At 57.3% G+C, this 22,446-nt stretch overlaps 1 long non-coding RNA gene across 1 annotated transcript; it reads right to left on the reverse strand.

Moving 5' to 3' along the window:
- LOC115655529 lies at positions 1 to 12,033 on the reverse strand. Its single transcript, XR_004001400.1, has 3 exons — positions 11,963 to 12,033; positions 10,880 to 11,083; positions 1 to 1,799 (listed from the first exon to the last, which is right to left on the reverse strand). It is a non-coding gene; the product is annotated as an uncharacterized LOC115655529 (long non-coding RNA).
- Between the last annotated feature and the right edge of the window lie 10,413 nt (positions 12,034 to 22,446).

The raw sequence follows: 22,446 nt of genomic DNA on the forward strand, positions 1-22,446 counted from the left end.
AGTCATTTTAAAAGCCTCGATCACCTTCAGATCTAGATGCTATTTGCAGCTGCTAAAGAACACAGACAATTATAGGTAGAACTACCCCAAGAACAAGGTAGCCGCTGCAGCCAATGCAGGGCCATCAGAGCCAGGCTTTGGGAGAGCGCCCCCAGGAGGCAGATCCATAGCTCCCCCTGGAAGCAGGCCCCACCCTGGGAAAGTCGAGCTGTGGGACTACCAGCAAGAGCCTCCCAGCTGATCTGTAGGTAGGGGCTGGAAAGGAGAGACAGGAGAATGTAAATAATGGGTGGGTAAAAATAAGAAGGGGAAGTTTGGAACCCTGCGGGGAGCGGAAGGCCTTTGGAGTTGGCTCAGCAGCCAAGAACCCACCCGTTAGTCAGCAAGTTTCCCCTGCGAGGTTTTATTCTTGGAGCGGTGTAAGCGACAGAGAGAGAGACGCCGTGGGGCTGAGCTCACCGCCACAGGGGCTTGGTTGTGGGTGGGATCAGGGGCAACAGGCGCCAAGAGACTTGAATGAGCTACTGGCTCCTCCACATTTGCCTTCTCCTGCTGATGTCCCTTTAAAGTGGCTCTGGACGATGTTTGATCCCCCTGGCTGATGGAGCAGCATTTAGCACCTGGTGCTTGGCACACCGGGCATGGCCAACACCGCTGAGCGGGTGCCCAGGTGGCCAGCGGGTGGGCCAGAGATATGGTCGATTGAGGCATAACCTTGTGAAATGGATTGGGGTTAATTGGGTCCTGCTGGTTTGAATGAGTTAGGGGTTTGTTCCAGGAGTGGGTGGGTGAGATTTTGTAGCCTGCATTGTGCAGGAGGTCAGACTAGATGATCATAATGGTCCCTTCTGACCTTAAAGTCTATGAGTCTATGAGACAGCAGTGGGAGAAACCCGGCTTTGCAGCCCCGGCTGCAACGCATCCATTAAAGAGCAAACCAACTGGAAAACTCGGCCTGGGTTCTAGCCCAGCCCTGGAAAGTGCCAGGTGATGCCACTCCACACCCCTTTGGCACAGACCTTCCCCCTCCACACGCCCAGGTAACTGGGGCTGTTTCTCTGTTCCCACCTCAGGGGCCAAAGGAAGGAGTTAAGCTAACCCCCAGCATGCTGAAGGAAACAAGCCGCACTTAACAAAGTTCCTTGGTGTTTTGGCGTTCCTTCGGGGATGCCCACCTGGGCATGGCAAGTAACTCATTACCCGCTAGTTGTGCCAATCAGTCCCACAATAGGGTGGCATTGGGGCATTGGGTGGGCAAGGCTAACCACTTTCTTTCACTAATATCTAATGGTATCCCCTGGCACTACCAGCTTCCCCCACCCAAGGCAATCAAAGGGCCTGAGTAGGGCCCATTGCTCCAGCTTCTAGAGTTGGGCAGCCCCACGGTCCTTGCTTTCCTGATAGACTCTGGCCTGGCAGTGGAGAAACCTGCCTGGAACTCAGAGGGAGAAGCATGGGTTGCAGGAGGGAGGCATTTGGAGGCAGAACCGGGCAATCAGTCTGTGTGCACATGGCTAGAATGCCAGCTGCAGCAGATCTCTGTGATTAGCAGCCTGTTCATTCTCCCTGAAAGAGGGAGAATGAACACCCGCTGCTGCTGCCATGTAAACTGCTGCAGGTGGGGTTGCTGTTGCCACATAAATTGCTACTGCTTCAGTCAGGAGGGTCTCAGGTGCCATGCTGCTCATTGGATGGAATCCCACTGCAGGTACCAATGGTGCATCAACTGGGTCAGCAACAGGAAACAAATCCACAACAGCCCTTCAGTCTTCGAGGTGTTTGGAGAGCCGTGGGTACCACTAGAGAAGCAAGAACGTCTGTCTGTCCGGGTCCTTACAAGGCCTCCATTGCTGTCAAGTCTGGGAGTCCATGGCTTCCCCTCACAACATCCCTGGAAGGCTGGGAGGGATCATTGCCCCTGCTTTATAGATGGGGAAACTGAGGCACAGACAGTTGAAGTTGGTCACCCAAGGTGTCTGCAGCAGAGCCAGGCATTGAATCTGGTCTCCCAAGTCTCAGTCCCTTGCCCACTGCCACCTTGAAATTCCCCCAGGAGTCACTCAATCAGGCAGAAGAAATCACACCATGTGACTGAAATGACCAAACACCCAGTGCAAACATCCGCGAATGGCTGTTGGAAGCCACAGGCCACAGCAGCCCAGAGGCTGAGCAATCGTTTCACATAACAAGCCAGCTAACAAGAGCTAAAGCTGGAGGAGCGTGCGGCTTGGGGCAGCTCAGGGGCAAGGGCTGTCTCTTTGTGCTATGTTTGTACAGCACCTTGCACAGTGGGGTCCTGGCCCAGGACGAGGGCATCAACCACAACACACCCAGTAAATAACAACAATACAAACAGCGAGGCCTGGTATCCTGCCAGCCCCCTGCCCTCACCCTGCTCTCTGTGCCCAGGGGCGAGTCTCAGTCAGGAATTAACCCCTGCCTGTCTGGGTGCTTCTGGAAGGAACACAAGTGGGACAGCAGCACAGCAAAGTGTGATTGTGTTTTGTGACTCCCCAAGCTGCAGCCCCTGGACCCTCACAGCAACTTGCCACCCTGCAGCCCAGGAGGGGATCAGTAAAACCAGCTCCCAAACGAGGTCGTGTCAATAACACCCGCCTCCTGCCAGGGCTTAATTTGCAATGAAAGACGAGCTGGGGCTCAAGCAATTTTCTTTACATTCATATCTGACACAGGAAGCCCAGAGGCGCCGGGTCTCTGAACCGCCAGGCCCAGAGGTGCCTCGGGCTCTGAACCGCCAGGCCCAAAGGCGCCAGGGCTCTGAACCGCCAGGCCCAGAGGCGCCGGGGCTCTGAACCGCCAGGCCCAGAGGTGTCAGGCTCTGAACCGCCAGGCCCAGCGGTGTCAGGCTCTGAACCGCCAGGCCCAGAGGCGCCGGGGCTCTGAACCGCCAGGCCCAGCGGTGTCAGGCTCTGAACTGCCAGGCCCAGAGGCGCCGGGGCTCTGAACCGCCAGGCCCAGCGGTGTCAGGCTCTGAACCGCCAGGCCCAGAGGTGTCAGGCTCTGAACCGCCAGGCCCAGAGGCACCGGGGCTCTGAATGGCCAGGCCGAGGTGTCTCGGGCTCTGACCCGTCAAGCCCGGAGCTGCCCGGGGCTCTGAACCGCCAGGCCCGGAGGTGCCGGGGCTCTGAACCGCCAGGCCCGGAGGTGCCGGGGCCTTGAACCGCCAGACCCGGAGGTGCCGGGGCCATGAACCGCCAGGCCCGGAGGTGCCGGGGCCATGAACCGCCAGGCCCGGAGGTGCCGGGGCCATGAACCGCCAGGCCTGGAGGTGCCGGGGCCATGAACCGCCAGGCCCGGAGGTGCCGGGGCCATGAACTGCCAGGCCCGGAGGTGCCGGGGCCATGAACTGCCAGGCCCGGAGGTGCCGGGGCCATGAACTGCCAGGCCCAGAGGTGTTGGGCTCTGAACCGCCAGGCCTGGAGGTGCCGGGCTCTAAACTGCCAGGCCCGGAGGCGCCGGGGCCATGAACCGCCAGGCCCGGAGGCGCCGGGGCCATGAACCGCCAGGCCCAGTGGTGTTGAGCTCTGAACCGCCAGGCCTGGAGGCGCCGGGGCCATGAACCGCCAGGCCTAGAGGTGCCGGGGCTCTGAACCGCCAGGCCCGGAGATGCCAGGGCTCTGAACTGCCAGGCCCGGAGGCACCGGGGCCATGAACCAGGCCCGGAGGTGCCAAGGCTCTGACCTGGCACAAATGAAGCCCTGCCTCCTGCCCATGAAGGTACCTCTGGTCCTGCAAGTGGCTTGAGGTAGGAGAATGACAGTGGAAACGTCCAGCCGTGACAAGCCATGGGGGGGCCCATGTTCCCCAGAGCCACAGATTCACCCCAGTGCTCCCAGCCCAGGAGGCAGCCAAGTAACCCAGAAAGCAGGGCTCAGGCCCCAACCCGGCTGCCTGCAGGCTGGGAGCATCCCCTCCCCCCAGCCCCCATCCATCAGCTGATGGCAAAACAAGCAGGGCCATGAAATACCTTTATTTCCCCAGGCTCCGCTGCTGATCCGGCAGGGCCCCCCGTTCCTCTTCCTCTCCCTCCCTAGAGCGCCTGAGCCAGTCTCTGTCGTCCTCCTCTGCCTTATCTGAGGACTTCTCAGGGCAAGGCCAGGCCGGCGCTACGCTCTGCTCCCCTCGGCTGGGCGGCGCCAACACCGAATGCACCCGGGAAGCAGCAATTAGCTCTGCTCACCCTGTTATTGGCCCGTCTCCCTAATTAGGGTTCACCTCAAACTATGAAGCCGCCAGAGGTTAATAAGATCCCCACGTGCCGGGGTGAAGCCACAGCCGCTCCCAGCACAGGACTGTTATTAAGGAGATGTCCAGCCCTCCAGGGTGGTTAGAAAGACACCACGGTCTCCATCGCACTCTTGGTTGCAGACCTGGGGCAGCAACAGGTTTGTGTAGCTTTAAATCTTCTCTGGGAGAAACTACAGTTTCCTGCTTCTACCACACCCTTGGAGTGTTATTTAACATTTGTATTACAGCCAGGCTCCATCGCGCTAGGGGCTGGACAGGCAGAGCAAGGCACAGTCCCTGCTGGGCTGGTAGTTTAAGCAGACAGTTCAGCTTGTTATCCCCAAACTACAGATGGGGAAACTGAGGCACTGAGCGTAAATGACTTGCCCAAGATCACTAATTGTGTCTGTGTCAGAGGCAGGAACTGGAGCCAGATCTCCTGGGTCCCAGCTTAGTGCCTTGTCCCCAAGGCCAGCCTTCCTCGCTCCACCTTCAGTCTGCTCATTGATTAGCCTTGCCCACCATAGGGCTCCACAAACATAACGAACCCAATTATCCAGGCAGCCTGGCATTAAAGCAGCTGGAGATGGCCAGTGGAAAACTCCATCTTGGGGGGCAGGGGAACTCCCCACCACTGGGAAGCTGGCACCTCCTGCACCTGCCATCTACCCTTCACATCCAGAGCGGGAGAGGGCAGGGCAGGAGAGGGGCAGAGCTCCGCTATACCCTATTTGCCACTGGTGTAAATTAGAACTGCTCCTTTTTGCAGCTGGCGCCTCGGCCTCGTGCCAGCCCTGGGAGCGGGGTGCAATCCCCCAAGGCCACACCTGGGCTGTCTCAGTCCGGGTCTGTGTCTCTTTCCCCGGAGAGCGCTATCTTTTCTCCGCCAGGCGGGGGTGGGGGAACAGAGTGCTCCACTCCTCCTCGCTCTGTGGGCCCTGGCACCGCGCCGGCGCCCAGCTGCTCTGGGCAGGAGACGCCACCGACGTGGGTGATCCTGAGCTGGGCCTGGACTCCGGGCAGCAGGGTCACGGGGAGGCAGAGCTCAGACAGCCAGGCCCCAGCCAGAGGAAGTCCAGCTGGTGACACTGCAACAAAACAACTGTTTTGGGAAGCAGGCTCAGTGAGGGGTGTCGGGCGGGCTGCTGACCCGCTGAGTGGTGAGAAAATGCGGGCGTCCAGGCTGGCACAGGGGAGCATTTCCTGGGGGCAGGAGGGTTGGTGAGTGCCTGTGGGCTCCTCGAGGGACGAGATCTCGGCTGGCATCACACACAAGGGCTTGAGGACGACCCACCCGACACGCCACTGCAGGGCATCGCAGGGTGCCTGGGGCAATGCCCGCATAGGGAACCAGGGCCCACTGCTCTGCTGGGGCTGCTCGTCCCTCACTGAGGCCTCAGGGCTCCAGCCAGCCCAGGGGAGAGACACAAGGAACCCAGTGGGGTCTGCTCGGCCTGGCACCCAGCTCCAGGCTCAGCCCGGCCTGCTCCCCCAAGGGCCCGCTCAGCACAGCTCCCATCCTGGGCATGGGGCACAGGAGGCAGGAGAGGAGACCCCACGGGGAGGCAGCTGCTCCCCCACCCAATCCTGTGTGCCCAGCATAGTCTAAGCACCCCACACACACACCGTCTGAGCTGAGAGCCCAGGTACGGACAGAGCAACACACTCGTCTGACACCTCCAGGCCTAACCACACAGGCTGTGTGCCTAGGGTTGCCAGGTATCCAGTTTTCCACTGGAACGTCAGGTCGAAAAGGGACCCTGGCAGCTCCGGACAGCACCGCTGACTGGGCTGTTAAAGGTCTGGTTGGTGGTGCAGTGTGGCTAAGGCAGGCTCCCTATGGCTCCCGGAAGCACCGGCATGTCCCCTCTCCAGCTCCTATGTGTAGGGGCAGCCAGGTGGCTCCCCACACTGCCCCCGCCCCAAGCGCCGGCTCTGCCACTCCCATTGGCTGGGAATCGTGGGGGCGGTGCCTGCAGACAGGGCAGCATGCGGACCCGCCTGGCCATGCCTCTGCATAGGAGGCAGAGGAAGGACATGCGCAGTTTCCAGGAGCTGCTTAAGGTAAGTGCCGCCCGGATCCTGCAGCCCTGAACCCCTCCCGTGCTCCAACCCCCTGCCCCAGCCCTGATCCCCCTCCGGCCCTCCAAACCCCTCAGTCCCAGATCACAGCACCCTCCTGCACCCAAAATCCCTCATCCCCAGCCCCACACCAGAGCCCACACCCCCAGCCAAAACCCTCACACCCTCCACCCCAACCCCCTGCCCCAGCCCAGAGCCCTTCCCATACCCTGAACCCCTTATTTCTGCCCCCCCAGAACCCACATCCATTCCCAAAGCCCATACCCCCTCCCACACGCCAACCCCCGTCTCAGCCTGGAGGCCCCTCCCATACTCCAAACCCCTCAGCTCCACCCCCCCATCCTGGACCCCCCCCTTGCACCCTAAACCCCTCATCCCTGGCCCCACCCCACAGCCCACTCCCCCAGCTGGAGCCACCTCACCCCCTCCTGCACCACAGCTCCCTGAGCCAGCCTGGTGAAAATTAACAAGTAAGTGAGGGTGGGGAGAGCGAGTGATGGGGGTCAGGGCTGGAGTGAGCCAGGGATTGGGCCTCAGAGGAGGGGGACCAGGAGCAGGGCAAGGGTGTTGGGTTTTGTGAAAGCTGAAAGTTGGCAACCCTACACACAGCCCAGTCCGTGCCCGGAAATCTCCGGGAAAAGCCAGGGCCTAGGTGATGTGGCATCAATGCACCACGCACCTGGCGAAGGGCACAGCCGAGAATCTGAACAACGCTCATGTGTGGCATAGCAGTGGCAGGCACCTCAGGGAAACCTGAGAGAGTGGGGTGGGTAGATAGCTAGATAGGGAGGGGGAGGATGGGGATAGATAGATGATGGTTGGATGGACCTGGGGATGGATAGATAGAGGGTGGGTAGATGGGGATGGATAGATGATGGGTGGTTGGGGATGAGGAAGGGAGTATAGGGCTGGATAGACGATGGTGGGTAGATGGACAGATAGATGCTGGGTGGAGATGGGGATGGACAGATAGATGATTGGTGGGTGGGTGGGTATGGGGAAAGGATAGGTGCTGGGTGGGTGGGGATGGGGGGTTGGGGATGGATAGATAGATTCAGAGGGAGATGGGGGGGATGGGGATGGATAGATAGATGATTGGTGGGTGGGTGGATGGGGATGGATAGATGCTGGGTGGGTGGGGATGGGGAAGGGGGTTTGGGGATGGATAGATAGATTTGGGGGGGGATGGGAGGATGAGGATGGATAGATAGATTTGGGGGGAATGGGTGGATGGGGATGGATAGATAGATGATTGGTGGGTGGGTGAGTATGGGGGATCGATAGATAGATGCTGGGTGGGTGGGGATGGACAGACAAATGATTGGTGGGTGGGGATGGGGGGTTGGGGATGGATAGATAGATTCGGGGGGGATGGGTGGATGGGGATGGATAGATAGATGATTGGTGGGTGGGTGAGTATGGGGGATGGATAGATAGATGCTGGGTGGGTGGGGATGGACAAATGATTGGTGGGTGGGTGGGTATGGGGGAAGGATAGGTGCTGGGTGGGTGGGGATGGGGATGCATAGATAGATTCGGGGGGATGGGTGGATGGGGATGGATGGATAGATAGATGATTGGTGGGTGGGTGAGTATGGGGGATGGATAGATAGATGCTGGGTGGGTGGGGATGGGGGGTTGGGGATGGATAGATAGATTCGAGGGGGGTGGGAGGATGGGGGATTGGGGATGGACAGATAGATTCGGGGGGGATGGGTGGATGGGGATGGATAGATAGATGATTGGTGGGTGGGTGAGTATGGGGGATGGATAGATAGATGCTGAGTGGGTGGGGATGGATAGACAAATGATTGGTGGGTGGGTGGGTATGGGGGAAGGATAGGTGCTGGGTGGGTGGGGATGGATACATAGCTACTTTCATTCTGAAAGAATCCAAGTGTCTTTATGAACTTCCTATACAAAGGAATCTCTTGATCGGTCAATGAAATGCAACTTCCTCTGGGGTGTGACACATCAGCTGCCTGGCAACACCCCCTAAGAGCTCGTCCCACAGCTGAGATGAGTAATGCATCCTGTTGAGTCAGGAGGCCTGTTCAGGTTGTAGCCACTTGGAATGTGACCAGGCCACTGGGGTTCACATTTGATCACGCGATCCTGAGTGACTCAGCCCAGTGAGGCTGGCTCCGGCCTGTTAGACCAGCCAGCCCGTCCGCAGGGGCCTGAGCAGGGCTCTCCCATAGAGCCGTGGCCAGCCCCAGGCACCAGGCCGGTTTTCAGCGTCCCATGTAACGGGGCACCGGCACTGGAAGATGATGCCACAGACCCCCAGTGCCAGGAGCAATTGGGTCTGAGGGTTTCGCTGAATCTAACAGGTCACTTTGGTGTCACAGGCCCCAAGGCCAAACCTCCCCATTGCCCCATGCCTGGCGATAAAGGGATCCCCAGATCACAGCCTCCAAAGGCCAGGAGGCCATCCTATGCCTCACGGCGTGACTGCAAAGCACTGGCTGGGTCATGTCCTGCTCTGCGGCAGGGTGACCCGGGGCAAGTCTTCGTGCCTCGGTTTCCCCATCTGTATGTGGGCTAATGAGCCTGACCTCCTTCACACAGCGTGTGGAGCACTACAAGCGAGAAGAGCTAGAATCACCCCCAGTGCCAAACAGCCCCTCAGTTGGGGAGTTGCAGGCAAAGCCCTGCAGTTTGCTCCGTGCCTGTGCAACAGGGGCAGTAACCCTCAGCACCCCAGGAAGGGTGGGATCCAGCTCGTAAGCCTGACGCTCAGACCAGGCTCCTGCTCTGTGCCCATCACCCCAGCCCATAGGCTCACGGGCATTTGCTGCCGAGCCCTCGTTAGGGCAGTTGCAGGCTGGCAGAGGAGGGCGCTGACCCGCTAACCCAGCAGGGCAGCGGGGCTCATGCAGCAGATGCCCAGTCGGACACACCAGGCGGTCAGACGAGGGGGGCCAGGCAGTGGGAGCAGGGTGGGGCTGAGGGCCATAGGGCGCAGGCGTTCCGGTGCTGTGCACTGGGGGGGACACTCCGGCTGGCACCGAGACACACTGGGCAGATGCACCAGGCTGCTCACCAGGGATCCAGTGGTGGAAGCCGGAGCCTGACAGCAGGACACCTGGAGGAGGCAGCTGCTTAGCTGGAGAAGGGAGTGCGACCTAATGGGTGGAAGCATGGGACAGCAAGCCAGGACGCCTGGGTTCTCTTCAACCCCTCCAACCCCCAAAGGACTGGAGTCTGACCCCCGGGACAGCTGGTAACCCCCTGCAGCCAAGGGGCCTGGCCGCAGGAATTGGAATGGACACAGACCCCACTTCACTAAAGGGTGGGGCATTGACTGGGGCAGGTTTTTCCTCACTCCCATCCACCGCTGTCTCTTCTGCCTGGCTACTGTTTTGGGGGCACACGCAGAGGTGGGAGCCTCCTAGCAAAGGCCTCGAGGAACTGCCTGGCTCCGCAGTTCGAATCCAGCATGTCACATGCCCATGAGCCTCACTTCAGAGCCCGCCTTGGGGGTGATGGCGTCATACCCCGAACTGCGACACCGCGGTCATCGCAGGCAGCAACAGCCAGCCTCGAAGGTGGGGCCGGGGGAGACAGACACCCAGTAGTCTGGCCTCCCATCCAACCTTTCGCCGAGCCCTCAGCCTGCTGCCCTGCGAGATCGCAGCCCTGACGCCACAGGCAACGGGCCCAGAATGCCAGGGCACCACGCACCAAACCAGCAGTGAGCGGGCACCAGGCCCTGACCATCCCTGAGCGCTGTGGTGTCCAACTCCTGCTACAGACCTGGTGCCTTGGGCTGCCCAGCCCTGAAATGAGCCCTTAGAAAAAACAGGCTCCCCCACCATTTCCAGCCCTCCATGGAGGTCAGACCAGGGGGCTGGGGAACCGGCTTGGGTCAGCACGCGCGTGACGGCACTCGTCTGCCCCTCGGGGAGAGAAATGAAATCCCCAGGGAGCAACATCTCAGTCTGTGCCCCTATGAAACTTGGGATGCATTCACTGCTCCGGCCAGAGTCCGAGGACAGGAACACGGAGCCGGATGGGGAATGGCTACACCAGGACTTCCTGTCAGAAGCATCTTGCAAGAGAGAATTGGGAGGGGAGGGATGTGGGGGGAGGGTTCTCAATGGGGAGTTCAGGATGGAGCTGAATGGACTGTCACATCCATTACAGGGAATTCTAGGCTGCTGGATCAGACCACAGCCGGGCCTGTCTGGCTTAGGGTTTTATACCGCTGCCCATCACCGTAGCATCTGGGCACCATCTCCAGCAGCAGGGAAGAAACCCTGCCCTGGCAGCTCATGCAGGCCTCGTGCCAGCCTGAGCGGGGGTGGCCAGAGGGAGACAGGGATGCACGACCTGAAATCACCAGCTCCAGCAAGAGGGACCCCTTGCCCCCCACCCCTGAGTCTATGGCAGTAGGGTGAGGTGGGACAGGCCCTGGGGGTCACTAAACTTCAGTGGGAGGTGGCAGGAGCTGGACCCCAAACTGCCCAGAGGGTCCTCGGAGTGGGTGCGGCTGGATTTAGGGGCAGGGCCTAGTGGAATAAAGGGGGCACCCGAAGTAACTCACCTGCTTGAGAAGGGCCCAGACAGATGGGACAGGCTCGGGGAGCTGGGGAAGGGGCAGGTTCAGGGGCCCGCGGCTCCTGAATCCAAGCAGCATCCATGGCCCCCCAGCGCCAGGCGGTCCTCTGACCCATGCCGCTCCGTCCTGCTGGCTGGGGTGCAGGCAGGGGCTCGCTTTGGAGGGCCGAGCCAGGTTCAGTGCAATCTCCTGCTGGAAATAATTAAAGCTGGATTAGAGCGCCAGCCGGCTCCAGCCTGTCTGATAAGCCTAAAACCCAGCTGAGGGGAGAGAGCGCCAGGGCAGAGCACAAGCCAGAGAGAACCTCTCTGCACGGCCCCGGGCAGCGTTACAGGGGGAGAGAGTCTGTGTGGTGTTGGGTGCATCTCTGTGCCAGCCTCTGCCACACACACACACACACACACACACACACACACACACACACACACACACACACACACACACACACACACACACGTGCACGAGTGCGAGATCTGCCTGGTGCTCTCTGGGAGACACAGGTCTCAGCAATGGAGGCACGGTGCCCATCACTCTGTTGCCCACGATGCCCCAGCTGGGGGTGGTGCTGCAGGGCCGCGCTGCTCTCATTTGCCCACTGCTATGCGTGCTGGGGTTGGGGCTGTGGGAGGGCAGGGGGCTGTTACTCACCAAGAACAAGAAGAGATGGGGGGGAAGCATTGCGGGGCCATGCTGCAGTTGGGAGAGAACAAGGGCAAGCTCCCCCCGCCCACCCTGCAACGCTCCCCTTCCTGCTCCCCACTCCATCTCCCCCCAGCTGCCTTCCTGCACTCTCGGCCGGAGCCTGGAGCAATGGCACTGGCTCTTGCAGGTCTCGGGACGTTCCCTCTTCTCGCTAAGCCCCAGCTCCTGGAGTCAGGGGAGCCCGGGAGACGCTCGGCTCTCATTTAAAACAGCATGAGTTTCTAGCCCTCTTGCCCTGCACTCTCTTCAGGGCAGGGACCGCGGTGCCCTGTAGGAACTGGGGTGGGACAACAGTCACCATTTGCCCCTCGTTACCCACAGCCCCACGTGGCAGAGCTTTACACAGCGCCTGGTGCATGCATGTACCTAGCTAGGGGAGACATCAGCAAGCACCATCAGACCCTGGACGTTCACCCACAGCATCTTCCCAGCATGAAACCCAGGGCAGCTCCCGGTCAGCACTCAGAGACTACAGGTCCCAGGATGCACTTCTCTAATTAGCAGACACATTGCATGCTGGGATCTGTAGTCTGCAGGGTAAAACTCTCCCTTGGCTAACAAGGTTGCATTTCAGTTGCCCCTGGTGCTGCAAAGCAACTGAGACTGTGGGGGCTGGTAAATATTTTACCATATCCTAAGCTAGGGATGGCTGGAAAATAAATAAAAACGTCCTAGGCAAGGAAATTCCTCTGGAGTTTGCAGCTAGACAGACTCTCCCACGCAGACAGGATTAGAACTCAGGACCATCTGCGTTGGCAGCACCTAAGTCCAGGGGAGCTCTGCTGATGGGGCGTTGAGGGCTCCTGGACTCTGACAAAGAGCTCTGGAGCTTTGCAGCCCTGAAAATTCTCATTTCCTTTTTGGTTTTGGAAGATCCCACCATGTGACACAGCCGACCAAACTGTTGATTGGGGGTGTGTGGGGGGACGATGAACCCTAAAACTGATGACTGACCAACGGGGATGTTAAAAAAAATCTGGAAAGTTTGTGGGGAAATCAAAGCATTTACTTGGGGAAAAAATGTCAAAAAAGGCCAATATTTTTATATCCCAACCGGCTCCCTGCCCTGCAGCCCATCTACCAGCACAGAGACTGACCGCAGGGAGATGGGCTGGAGGATCTCACACAAACTCCTCCCTCCCATAAGGCAGATCAGACTCCTCATTATACCGATGGGGAAACTGAGGCACGACACAGGCGCACAAGCCCTCCAGCGTGTCCGTCTCACTCTCCAGCTGCTCTGGCTTTTCCCCCAGTGGCAGTTTGACTGCGTTGGCACGGTTCCTCCCCAGAACACCAGCCTTTTTCTCCCGGAGCTGGCGCCGAGCCCAGCACGTTCGCGCAGCTTCTAGGAGTGGGGAGGTTGGTGTGTCAGAAATTAGGCCTATGGACCAAATAAGGAAGGGAGGGGCTAGTCTTCCCCCGCCCCCGATCCCTTGTTGGGGCCTTAGGAGGGGAGACTTTGGTGGGGGGGAAAGGAATGACGCTGGCTGGCTGGAAGAAAAGAGAAGGAGGATCCAGATCCAGCTCCATCCTGAACAGCACCTGGAACGGGAGACTTGCCACCCCACTGCCTCTTTTTCCTTCTCCCCTTTGCTGTCTCTCTCCCACTGCGAGCCTGCGACCAGAGAAAGGCAGCTAGAAGCTACGTTCTCCAGGGCCCGACGCCGGTGCACGTTTGCCCGGTCACAGGGTGGCTGATCCGACTGGGGGGGGCCGTGGCCGTGTTTTTCCAGCAGGGAGGTTAGAAGTGAGTCAACCAGAGAAAGAAGCTTCGTTTTCTGCCTTGGCTCATCTGTCTTTTAGGAAACGGGCTGGAACAGACAACAGTTCCCCCCAGCTCAGCTCCCATCTCCCCATCACCGGACAGGGATTACCATCGCTGGACTGTCGGGTTCCTTCTAAAAACTCTCCCCAGCTTAAGGGAAAGGGGCCGCTGGAGGCTGTTCCTGTGAAATCTTATTGAGCTCTTCACATCTCTCCCGGGCTGGGTGTGAGGATTCACACCTTGGGCAAAGTTACACACCAACTGTTGCAAATACAGAAGGGTCCTGGGTGGGGTGGGGTTGGGGGGCGCTGCCCTGGTGCACATGGGGGTCCCAACGGAACAGCACTTTTACTAAGACTGGGCCTGATCTGGGGACAAGCACCCGGCAATGCTCAGAGAGAACTGGGCATTCTTAATATCCGATTCATAGAGCGGGCTACAGCTGGAAGGATTTTCAAGGGAGCGTCTGCAGGGGCACTAAGCAGGTTTCTGGCTGCCCACTTCTGATCCTTGCTTAACACTGTTTAATGCGGGACGGTGCCTGGGTTATTTTACCCCTTTGACTCACTGGGCCTCTTTATCCCATGGAAATTCAGGCCCCAGGAGCCAGACAGGGCAGCGAGAAAGGGGCCTTCGCTCCAGTCTGCTCCAGTCTGCAGCGCTCACACCCGTCAAAGAGCCAGCTGCGCGGACAAAAACAATGAGGAGTCCTTAGAGCCCAAACACATTTATTTGGGCATAAGTTTCCATGGGCTAAAGCCCACTTCTTCGGATGCCTGGAGTGGAAAATACAGTAAGCAGCCTATATATATATACACACCGAACATGAAAAGATGGGAGTCGCCTTACTGAGCAGGGGGTCAGTGCTAAAGAGGCCAATTCATTAAGGTGGAAGTGGCCTATTCTCAACAGTGAATATCAAGAGAGGGGAAATAACTTTTGTAGTGCTGATGAGGCCAATGCAATCAAGGTGGACGTTGCCCATTTCCAACAGTTGACAAGAAGGTGTGAGTATCAGCAGAGGAAAGGTTACTTTTTGTAGTGACCCAGCCACTCCCAGTCTTTATTCCGGCCTAATTTGATGGTGTCAAGTTTGCAAATTAATTCCAGTTCTGCAGTTTCTCGTTGGAGTCTGTTTCTGAAGTTCTTTTGTTGAAGAATTGCCACTTTTAGGTCTGTTACTGAGTGACCAGAGAGGTTGAAGTGTTCTCCTGCTGGTTTTTGTATGTTATAATTCCTGATGTCTGATTTGTGTCCGTTTATTCTTTTGCGCAGAGACTGTCCGATTTGGCCAATGTACATGGCAGAGGAGCATTGCTGGCACATGATGGCATCTATCACATTGGTAGATGTGCAGGTGAACAAGCTCCTGATGGTGGGGTTGATGTGGTTAGGTCCTATGATGGGGTCCCTTGAATAGATATGCGGACAGAGCTGGCAATGCGGTTTGTTGCAGGGTTTGGTTCCTCGGTTAGTGTTTTTGTTGTGTGGCCTGTGGTTGCTGGTGAATATTTGCTTCAGGTTGGGGGGCTGTCTGTAAGCAAGGACTGGCCTGTCTCCCAAGGTCTGTGACAGTAAGTGATCGTCCTTCAGGATAGATTGTAGATCCTTGATGATGTGCTGGAGAGGTTTTAGTTGGGGGCTGAAGGTGATGGTTAGTGGCGTTCTGTTACTTTCTTTGTGGGCCTGTCCTGTAGTGGGTGACTTCTGTAGGGGACAGACCCACGATGAGGTGCCCATGGGGGTGCTGCCAGCTTTGTGAGAAGGTGTCACCTCCCTGGCAGTCCCCTGCCCCATCCTCTGACCTTTGGGGAGCTCATCAAGCTAAGAACCAGGGTCCCCTCCCAAGTGAGGAGAGAGACAGACAGACAGCTGCGGGGAGCGGGAGAAGCAGTGACCTCTGCAGCGATCCAGCGGCAGCCTGCAGTGGGGCATGTGCAGTGCTAGGCCCTAGCCAGGAAAGTCAAGCAGGAGCAGGCTGGGCACAGGGAGAAGTCCATCCCCATGCAGGCAGTCTGCAGCACCAAGACACCAGCCAGCCCCGCCCCCCCCTTTTGCTCCAATTCCTCATTCTCCAGCTGCCTGGGAACTGAGCGAGGGATTCCAAGAGAGGTGCTGGGGCTCACATGGCAGGACAGCTGGGTTCTCTGTCTGGTCAAGCCTTGTCACAGTGCCGTGCCTCAGTTTCCCATGTGCAGAACAGGGCTCACACGCTTGGAGCCAACGTTGGCATGGAGCAGGAATCTCTGTCTCTCTCACTGAGCACAGTACCGTGGGGCCCAGAACTGCCAAGCTCAGCTCCCATAAGGCCCTGGGAACCCCCTCCTTTTTGTCTTCAGCTGGCTCAGAATATAGCCTCTCCACCCCAAAGAGATACCTGAAAGAAACTGGAAGAAAGGACAGTAACTACAGGGGGGTGAGTGATTGCTGGACCCAGACTAGGGAGGAGTCTAGTCTGTAAAAGAAACTCATCGGAACATCTCTGAGGGTGAGATTTACCTGCATTTAGTTTCTTACTGTATTAGGCTTAGACTTGCATGTTTTATTTTATTCTGCTTGGTAATTCACTTTGTTCCATCTGTCGTTATTTGGAACCACTTAAAACCTACTTTTTATATTTAATAAAAGCACTTTTTATTTATTAATTAACCCAGCGTAAGAATTAATACCTGGGGGAACAAACAGCTGTGCATCTCTCTCTATCACTGTTATAGAGGGCGAACAATTTATGAGTTTACCCGGTGTAAGCTTTGTACAGAGTAAAACACATTTATTTGGGGTTTGGATCCCATTAGAAGTTGGGTATCTGAGTACTGCAGGCACTTCTTAAGCTGTTTTCAGTTATGCGTGCAGTTTTGGGGGGACATGGTTCAGTCCTGGATCTGTGTTTGTAGCAGGCTGGCATGTCTGGCACAACCAGGCAGGGTACTGAAGTCCCAAGCCACTAGGGCAAACAGGCTCAGGGGTAGTCCCAGCACATCAGGTGGCAGTTCCCAAGGGGGTTTCTGTGACCCAACCTGTTACAAGGACCTAGGAGCATCTGGGCTCCGAACCTCTTCCCCAGACAAGATGTTGCCAGGCAGATGTCCTGGCTTGATCACAAGCACAGCCTTCACCAAGGCCACTCAAGCGTGACGGGTGGGAAGCAGTCCGTGCGTTCGTGCTGGGTGGAGCCAGTGCTGCAGGGACATCAGAAGAGCCCTGAGGCATCTTGCCCCTCTTGGTGCATCAACACACAGCTGGCCTTTAGCAGGGCATTCTGGGATAGCTGCCCGCCTCTCCCATGAAATCCTTAGCATTGCATCCACCACAATATCTCCACTGCCAAGAGGACAGCTAGACAGTCTCTGAAATCCAGCCAGTCGATAGTGACCACGCCAGCAGACCAAGGCAGGGGAATGCAATGTAGTCCTCAACCCTGATAACTACGTTAATGAACCAACCGAGCACTCTCTGACACAGCTACTGTACAGAGCGCAAAGATAACCCTGCACCGCAGGTCACCCCGGAATTCAAGGACATCGTCAAACCCTTCACCAGCAACTCCAAGAGACACTCTGCAATCTCATCCCCTCCTCAAACCCACCCCAGGGACCTTCTATGTGCTTTCCAAGCACACGAACAAGGGAACCAGCAGGCCCATCGTATCTGGCCACAGCACTCTGACATGATGGGGTATTGGGACTCTCAGAAACCAGCCTCAAACCACTCATCGCATAAAGGGCCAGCTTCCTCCAGGACAGCTGACTTCCATCAGAAACTCTGCACCATTAACAACCGCCTTCAGGAACCCATCCTTGCCACCATGGGTGTCACCTCTCTATACACCAACATCCCTCACCATGACAGCATCGCTGCCTGCCTCTAATATTTACAAGACACTGGACAACCCTCAGATCTCCACCCCAGACTCATCCATTTCATTGTCATCCATAGCAGTTTTACATTTGACAACAATCAACCCTTTGTCAAACCATGGGAACGGCCAGGGGTACTTGGACAGTTCCCCAGTATGCCAACCTCTTCATGGGCCATCTTGAGTCAGAATTTCTGCACCACGAAACCAAGGAGACATCTGAGAAACATCAATGATATTTTCATCCTCTGGACAGACAACCTAAACTCCATGACAGATTTCCACCACAACTTCAACCACCATCACCCATTCATTAAATTCTGTCTGAAACACTCCCACACCAGCACCAATTTCCTGGACACCACAATCTGCTTCAAGCTGTCATGGGATCAGAGGGAAGGTTCTCTCATAGATTGGTAACTGGTTAAAAGATAGGAAACAAAGGACAGGAATAAATGGTCAGCTTTCACAATGAAGAGAGGTAAATAGTGGTGTCCTCCAGAGGTCTGTTCTGGGACCAGCCCTATTCAACATATTCATAAATGATCTGGAAAAAGGGGTAAACAGCGAGGTGGAAAAATCTGCAGATGATACCAGTATGACTGTTCTTTTGTTCTTAACAATGGACCCCTACAGTCAACTAAATACAAGAATCCCACAGATTCCCACATCTACCATCACCGATCTAGTAACCACCCCAAATACATCAAGAAATCGGTATCTACGGCCAAGCACTCAGACACAACAGAAAATGCTCTGAGGAGAAAGTTGAGGATACACACTATAACACATTTAAAACTGCCTTCATCAAACAGACACTCTACCGGAAAAGCAGATCGTATCATGGAATGGATGACTCAAATACCCTGATAAAATCTGCTTCAGTACAGAAATAACCCCCCCGCCACCATCACACCACTAGTTAATGCACCCTTTGGTTAAGAACATAAGAACGGCCAGACTGAGTCAGACAAAAGGTCCATCTAGCCCAGTATCCCATCCTCCAACAGCGGCCAATGCCAGGTGCCCCAGAGGGAGTGAACAGAACAGGGAATCATCCAGTGACCCATCCCGTCGCCCATTCCCTGCCCACTCTGGCTAACAGCCATTGATTAACCTATCCTCCATGAACTGATCTAATTCTTTTTTGAACCCTGTTATAGTCTTGGCCTCTGGTTTGAGAAAGAAGCTCCCCAGATAAATGATGCCCCTGAACCAGTGTGTAGGATGTAAATGTAGAATGTACACCTTAGATCAGAGGGGGGCAAACTACGGCTCGGGGGCCACATCTGGTCCATGGGACCCTCCTGCCCAAGCTCCTGGCCTGGGAGGCTTGCCCCTAGCCCATCGCCTGCTGTTCCCCCACCCCGCAGCCTCAGCTTGCTTTGCCATAGCCGCAATGCTCTGGGTGGCGGGGCTGTGAGCTCCTGGGACAGCGCAGCTGGGGAGCTCAGCCTGACCTGGTGCTTTGTGCTGCACGGTGGCATAGCCATAGCGCCGCCAGCCCCCGGTACTCCAGGCAGTGTGGTAAGGGGGCAGGGAGTGGGGTGGGGGGTTGGATAGAGGGCAAGGGACTTTGGGGGTGCATGGATAGGGGTCGAGATAGTCATAGGACAGGGAACAGGGGGGTTGAATGAGGGCAGGGGTTCCAGGGGGACAGTCAGGAAGGAGGGGGGGTTGGATGGGATGGCAGGGGGGCAGTCAGGGAAGCGGGGCCCGGGAGCAGTCAGGGTACAGGGAAAAGGGGTGGTTGGATGGGGCAGGGGTCCTGCGGGGGGCAGTCAGGAATGAGAGGAAGGGTTGGATGGGACAGCGGGGGGCAGTCAGGGTGGGAGTCCCAGGGGTGGTCAGGGGACAAGGAGTAGGAAGGTGGATGGGGCAGAGGTCCCAGGTGGGCCATCAGCGGGGAAAAAGCAGGGAGGCGGGGTCAGATGGGGTGGGGGCCGGGCCACACCTGGTTGTTTGGGGAGGCACAGCCTCCCCTAATCAGTCCTCCATACAATTTCCGAAACTCAATATGGCCCTCAGGCCAAAAAGTTTGCCCGCCCCTGCTTTAAATGAAGAGGAATCCCATAACTCCACTCCTTTGGGGGCAGAGCTCTCAAACTAGAGGGAAGAACATGCCATCGGACAGCGGAATCCATCTCTTCCCCCTCCCTAGGGCAAAGGCCTGCGTGGGGCTGCAGGACGCATGGGGCCTGTGACTGGGGCTGGAGGTGCCCCCCAGCGCTTACACCTCAGCCGGCTGAGAGCCTCTGCATTCCAGGAGCTCCTGCAGCCAGGCGGGATCCCCATATGGGCTCTTCAGAGCAATGTTTAGGAAATACCATGGCAACCCTCCTGTCCCACAACTGTCCAGGCACCTGGCCTCCTCCTGCCTGGGCCTGCTCCTGGCATCATAACTGATTCTGATTGGCGCTGACCCCAGACCTGGGCACAGGCGTATCCCTGTACCTGTCTGCACGAAGCTCTCTGATTCAGCATCTACCCCAGCATGTGCACCAAGACAGCCCAGGCACCCTGGGGAGAGGTCTCTCCTCCTCCCTCTGGAGCCCTACTAGGGATTTTGGGCTGTACACCTCTCCAATTCCCACGTGGACGGTGTTACGGCACGCGATGCACACCCCTCGCTCTCCTAAGTAACGGAGATTGGAGCGTTTGTCATCCAGGAGGGTTCCTTTTGCTGACGGCAGGCGGCTGGATTGCCTATGCCCACAGACTGCACCGACAGGAGCAGTCGACTAACACTGTACTCAGCAGATGTCGATCACTTGACACCCTTCCAGCAGGGGTATTCCGGGGATGCGTTTGGATTTCTCTCCCTCTCAGCACCTTCACTCTTGCTGTGTATTCGCTGTTCCATGGACGTGGAGTCATGCACTACCCACCCGGAGTATGGGGCTCTCGCAATCTGGCCCTGCGTGAATTTTACAGGGTCATTCAAAGGTAAAGCAAACCCATGTTCTGAAAGTGCTGGCTCAGCCAGCAGCCATAGCCTGAGGAATGGAGATTTCTGAGCTCTGCGTAAAATCAAGATGCTTAGTGCTACGCAGAGGAACTGCCCGTGAGCCTGGGAATTTGAGGAAAGTTCCATCAAGTTTTCCTTTTGAAAAGAAGAAGATTCAAGTCTAACGCAGACTGACACCTTGTGGACAAACCCAGGACAACGCAGCACGGAAAAGCGACCTTTGTTTTTAATCAAATGACAAGCTGTAGACAAAATATCTGATCAACATGATCTTTTTCACACTCTCGTGTGTACAAAATTATTGCAGAGAGCCAATCACTGTGGAGGTTTTTCCCTCCCAGTGCAATGGGACCCCAAATCACAGTACTCAGCATTCGACACTGAAAACTACTCCCCCCCCCGGAGTCTGCCTTCCAAAGCAGACGTGGGATTGCAGACGGCCATGCAGGGAGAACTCTGCAAACCATTTCATAATCACCGTCACATTAGAAACCAGCCAGGCCTAGCCAGAGGGATTTATAAAACCCTAATTTGCATGATGGATTCCCTTTGCCTTCTGAGATTCAGGGTCCGGTTCCCACGCACCAGCACAAGGATTCCAAATCCTGGGGAAGGAGGAATAAATCCAGACTGCCCTCTGAAAAGTCTTTTGGGACCATGGTTTATAAAACCCTCTCAGAAATCCCCCCCATCGCATTCACTGGGGGGCTCCATTTCCTTCACACTGCCTCACTCTGGGACCCACCTCAGACACAAGCAGCATTATTTGACCTTCAAAGAAACCTAGCACTGCTGGGGCAGCGAGGGCTGGAATCCCAGAGCTGAGCGGAGCAGAGGTCACCACAGTGTGGCCTGCTGCAGGGCAAGGACAGAGCTGAACAGCTGGGAGTTTATTGCTGGTGCATTCACACAGGCCTGTTCTCCCCCCGATTGTGGGGCAATTCAAAGCTGAGAGAATCCTGTAACAAGGTGTCCCAGCCCCGTGAGCTCAGACGCTGTTGATGGCAACAAAGGGCTCTCGACACATTGCTGGCTTGGGCCTCCTGCTATTTTAAAAAAATTGTGTATGCAAAGCAGGTGCAGCCCACAGGCTCCAGCGGTGACAACTGTATGATGCTGGTGTCATGGTGGTGGGGCGCCCCGGCTCCTGACCTGCCATGCAGGGACTTCACAATCTCCACTCACACGCTACCGAAGCAGGGCTGGTGATTACCCCCCAGACAGGAACAAGTGCCATCAACTGTGTCACTTCTACTTCTCTGCCTCTCCCTTGCACCCGCCTTCCCCTCCTGCCTTCTCCTAGGGCGTGTGGAAGCGAGGGATTCATGGGACAGTGCAGGCTGGAGCTGTGTATCCCTCAGCCGAGAGCTTTGGCTATTCACCTCACTCATCACATACAGCCCCTCCCAGCTCTGCTGGTGCCCCTCAAGCCTGATCCGCGGCCCCTGCTATCCCAGCCCTGCAGAGCTCTGCCGGTGCCCCTCAATCCTGACTCGCAGCCCCCTGCTAGCGGAGCCCTGCAGAGCTCTGCTGGTGCCCCTCAATCCTGACTCGCAGCCCCCTGCTAGCGGAGCCCTGCAGAGCTCTGCCAGTGCCCCTCAATCCTGACTCGCAGCCCCCTGCTAGCGGAGCCCTGCAGAGCTCTGCCGGTGCCCCTCAATCCTGACTCGCAGCCCCCTGCTAGCGGAGCCCTGCAGAGCTCTGCTGGTGCCCCTCAAGCCTGATCTGCAGCCCCCTGCTAGCGGAGCCCTGCAGAGCTCTGCCGGTGCCCCTCAATCCTGACTCGCAGCCCCCTGCTAGCGGAGCCCTGCAGAGCTCTGCTGGTGCCCCTCAAGCCTGATCCGCGGCCCCTGCTATCCCAGCCCTGCAGAGCTCTGCCGGTGCCCCATAATCCTGACTCGCAGCCCCCTGCTAGCGGAGCCCTGCAGAGCTCTGCTGGTGCCCCTCAAGCCTGATCTGCAGCCCCCTGCTATTCCAGCCCTGCAGAGCTCTGCCGGTGCCCCTCAATCCTGACTCGCAGCCCCCTGCTAGCGGAGCCCTGCAGAGCTCTGCCAGTGCCCCTCAATCCTGACTCGCAGCCCCCTGCTAGCGGAGCCCTGCAGAGCTCAGCCGGTGCCCCTCAATCCTGACTCGCAGCCCCCTGCTAGCGGAGCCCTGCAGAGCTCTGCTGATGCCCCTCAAGCCTGATCCGCGGCCCCTGCTATCCCAGCCCTGCAGAGCTCTGCTGGTGCCCCTCAAGCCTGACTCGCAGCCCCTGC

The sequence above is a fragment of the Gopherus evgoodei genome, chromosome 7 (assembly GCF_007399415.2).
Source record: "Gopherus evgoodei ecotype Sinaloan lineage chromosome 7, rGopEvg1_v1.p, whole genome shotgun sequence".
NCBI classification, from domain to species: Eukaryota; Metazoa; Chordata; order Testudines; family Testudinidae; genus Gopherus; species Gopherus evgoodei.